General features: G+C 34.1%; 1 non-coding gene across 1 annotated transcript; it reads left to right on the top strand.

Moving 5' to 3' along the window:
* Positions 1-939: 939 nt before the first annotated feature.
* On the top strand, positions 940-1,046 carry LOC134361455 (U6 spliceosomal RNA). Its single transcript, XR_010021456.1, has one exon. It is a non-coding gene; the product is annotated as a U6 spliceosomal RNA (small nuclear RNA).
* Positions 1,047-4,651: the final 3,605 nt, after the last annotated feature.

Here is a 4,651-nt window from a genome sequence, read left to right as displayed (position 1 = left end):
CTCTGTTGATTGGGTCTTTGTTTTTGTTAATGTCATCTGAGAACTACATCATATTAATAACATTTTTAAAATATTTGCCTTTGTACCAATAATAATTTTTAATATCTATACTGTGTTCAACCATAGGAATTACTTTTTAGACTGAATTCTTTGCTTTTATTGCTCAACTTAAATACCTTTGCGGTCACAATCTCCTTGTTCTTCCATTCTTCATGTTATTTTCCTCTTAATCAGTTGCGATACATCTTTGAGCACATTTTTAAAAGAAAGAATATTGGCCTCAATGTCTGAGAATGGCTTTCTGCTGCCTATGCATAGAAATGAAGATTTGGTTGAATAGATATTTTCTGATTGTGCAATCTTTTACCTTTAAAACTTCTGTTTTCTTGTGCTCGATATTGCACAGATATCTGCCAAAAATCTGATTTTGATTCAAAGGGGATTTATAGGGTTTTATTTTCTTTTGTTTTTCCTTCATACTTTTTATTACTGGATTTTGTCTTGATTTAGGCCTATTTTCCTTAGTGAAAATTTCTTTAGAAAGAAGTAGAATTCTATGTTACACCCTTAGGGAAATGTCTGTATCCACATCACTGAATGTAATGCCTAAGATGAACTTATGTAAGTAGAATTATTGACTAAAAATGACCATTTACATCTCTAAATGCATAGTGTCAAAATACTTTCCAGATATGTAATGTCAAATTGTAAGTCCTCTGTCAGTGCATGGTATCTGCCTTTTTTTTTTATTTTGATAGGCTAAAATTGTATCTCAATTTTTAAATTAACAATTGAATTTTCTTGCAGTGGGATTGAACATGATTTCATAAAATAATTTTTGAACGTGATTTCATAAAATAATATATGAACATGTTTTCATAAAATAAGTATTTCATCAATGATCTATTTAAGTCTTTGATGTTGTTTAAAGAAGGTTTTGTGCTCATTTTTGCAGCACATATACTAAAACTGGAATGATACAGAGAAGACTAGCATGGCCCCTGCGCAAGAATGACAAACAAATTTGTGAAGCTTTCCATATTTTTTTAAAAATGGGCAAAGGAGCTGAATAGTCATTTTTCAGAGGAAGACATACAAATGGCCAACAGATACATGAAAAAATGTTCAACATCACTAATCAACATGGAAATGTAAATAGAAACAACATTGAGATATCATCTCACCCCAGCTAGACTGGCCATTATTAAAAAGACAGAATAACAAATGCTAGCAAGGATGCAGGGAAAAGGGAACTCTTCTACACTGTTGAGGGGACTGTAAATTAGTACAGCCATCATGGAAAACAGTATGGAGGTTTCTCAAACAACTACAGATAGAACTACTGTATGATCCAGCAATTCCACTACTGGGTATATATCCAAAGGAATGGAAATCATCATGTCGAAGGGACACCTGTACTCCCATGTTCATCTCAGCTCTATTTACAACAGCCAAACTATGGAAACAACATAAATGTCCATCAATGGACAACTGGTTAAGGAAAATGTGGTATATATACACAATGGAATACTACACAGCCCTTAAAAAAGAAATTCTGCCAGTCACAGCAACAAGGATGAGCTTGGAAAAAATTATGTTAAGTGAAATAAGCCAGATACAGAAAGAGAAATACCACACGTCCTCACTCATAACTGAGTGCTAAGAAAGAAAGGAAGGAAAGAAGGAAGGAAGGAAGGAAAGAGGGAAGGGCAGGCCACAATAATACACTGAAATTCCAAATGGAAAAAACAAATCTAAGAATATTAGAGATGTGGGGGAGAGAGGGAGCAGGATTGGGGAGTGATTGGTCTGGTAAGGGGCATAAAGAATAATTACGATTTGTAGATGTGAATATGCTAATAAAATAAATAAAATTTAAAACATAAAGTAGGTTTTAAATAGGTCACTTGTAAATCTGAAAGACTTCTTCATATAAAAAGGATACCAATGTCACATATGTTAGTTACAGTAGGCTTACTGTCATAAGAAATAGACCCTAAAGTATAGTTTTTTATTCCTATGCAGATTTTTACTTTACATAGTTGAGATTATTTTATATATGAAGTTAGCAATGGTCAACACAGAAATATTTACAGATTTTAGAGGCAAGTTGTTATGTCCACTATTTTTCTAATAGATAAACTATACTTCAGGATTTGTTAGTCTTTCCTTATTTAAAAAAATAAATAAAAGATACTCTGACTCTAAAGATTCAGAATGTAAGTGCTCAAGTTCTTTTCATGGATACCCTTCTTAGAGAGAACAAAGATTTTTGTTTTGTTTTGTTTTGTTTTCAGCACAATAATTTTAAGTGTATTTTTTTCAAAAAACATGAAAATAAATTTATGTGAATTGTGGGATTAAGGACATGGTTCAAAATCACATTTTCTCTTACTGGAACAATAAAAATTCAGGGACAAAATTTATGCAATGCACATCAGAAAAAATGAGTAAATCAAATTCACTCCCAGAGTCAAGAACCAAACTGTATTAAAAATTAAAAAGTTCCTGTATACAAGTTCCGTTTGCTGTTGTTGTTTCTCTGTTTTTTTCTATAAAGCACCATGAAGGCAAGATCCACTTCTATTTTGATCACCAAGTTTTCCCAACACTTGACAGAATTCTTGATATGTGTTGTCATATGAAAATATTTGTTCAATAAAACAAGAAAATCTTAAAGTTTTATGTGAGTGTAGGTTTGTATTTGTGTGTGTGTCTTCATATTGTATTCAATATGACTACATAGGTGGTGTGCGTGTGTGTGTGTGTGTGTGTGTGTGTGTATACAGACACACATATAAATTTTATTGTCTTCTAACATGGAAGAAACTTAGTTTTCTATAAACTTCTAGAGTACTAAACTTTTTTGTTCAATATCCTCATTATTTTATTGCCTTTTGACATTCTATTACATATTGTATAAAATTTAAGACTATTTCCTTTTAGCCCAAAGTTTGTAAACTATAGACCGAATATCTCTTTGAAATTCATGACTTTTACTAACGTATATCTTGATATGGATCTTAATTGACTGATTTTGGGGGAAGCACAGTGGTTGCCTTATATCTATATGCTCAGTTAAAGCAATTTTAATTTAAACAATTTTCCTCACTTCTGTTTTTTTTGTTTGTTTGTTTCTTTTAATATTTTTTTCTGTTCATATTTACCCATTTTTGGTTTAGCTCTCTGTTCTCTTTCATCATATCCACCACCTCTGTTTCCCTCATCTTTTCCATCTTATTGGATCTTTTCTTTAAATAATAATACTAATAACAATAATTAGAAGAGAAGGAAGGGGGGAAAGAAGAAAAAGGAGCAGCAGAAGGCTCTGACACAGGAAAATCAAATAAAAACTCCAAAAATCATTTTTTATGTTAAGGAGAAATACAAAATTAAATTATAATAATTCTCAAAAATAATAGTAATAAAATGACTAATAAGTATTGCCTTGGATTGAGTGTCCCCTGAAAACTTGACCCCCACTGTGACAATGTTAAGAGGATGGGAAATCCTATTATGGTAATCGAAAAGTGGAGCCTTGAAGAGGTGGTTAGAGTGTAGGACCATGCTGTAGTGAATGAATTTACAATGGTGGTCATGGGCACGGATTGGAGGGCTTTAAAAGGAGAGTGAATGAGGAGGTTAGTCTCTCTCTGCTTCCACCAACTAACAATGTGAGACCCCTGGGTCACTGTCATCACCACCAGATGTGTTCCTTGGACTTTGGACTTCCAGACTCAGAAACTGTAAGCAATAAATTTTGTTTTCTTTATAAATCACTCAGTACCTTGAATTTTGTTATAAGCAACAGAAACAGACTAATACAACTATCTATAGGATTCTGTTAAAGCAATTCTCAGAGTCCATTTCATAGTACTAAATATTGTAGAAATAAAGATGACGTAAAGAAATTAAATAGTCAGTTCAAAAATTTAGAAAGTAGACCATATAACTGAAAAGGTAAAATTTTAAAAAATGGTAAAAATAAATACTTAAATGAATAAAACAGAAACAGAAAAGTAGGAAAACAGCAAAACATACAAAAAAATTTTAATTAGCAAAATAGAGTTCATGAAGGTGGGAGAAGCTGCAATGAGAGAAAGAAAGGACTGTTCTGACCATTTTGAGCTCGGGCCACTTCAAGACTGGCCCTGATAAGCACATGGAGCAAGAGCTGGCAAAAGTTACAGCTATGCCCTTTGTGTGATGTTGCTTGGAGTCTGCAGAGGAGAAGAGGGCCCTGGTGGACCCTGTGCCAGCAAGAACACTAACACGGTTCCTGTGGACCCAATAGGAGCAAGGGACCACAGACAACTGAAAAAAGGAGCCACTCAGAGGCTGGTGAGTCATTTCAAGGGACAGTACACAGCACGCCCAATGGAAAGTGATTGAAGTGCAGGGGGTGAGGGAGACAGGCCCACCAGGGGAACATTGGAACATAGCATGGACAGCTGATCTGCCCTCCAATCAGCACAGGCCTACTCAGTGGAGACTGGTCAGTCATATAGAACTGTAGGGAGTTCAGGTTGCTCAAAAGACTGAGGTCCAGACCAGAGTTTCCACACAACACAGGTAAATCAGACCTCACAAGACCTGGAAATGCTTAAAAGGTCAATAATTAAAACCTAAGCTGCTCCAAAAGCCTTCTCTA

Source organism: Cynocephalus volans, chromosome 12, assembly GCF_027409185.1.
Source record: "Cynocephalus volans isolate mCynVol1 chromosome 12, mCynVol1.pri, whole genome shotgun sequence".
NCBI lineage: Eukaryota > Metazoa > Chordata > Mammalia > Dermoptera > Cynocephalidae > Cynocephalus > Cynocephalus volans.
This window is presented reverse-complemented; position numbering and strand designations above follow the sequence as displayed.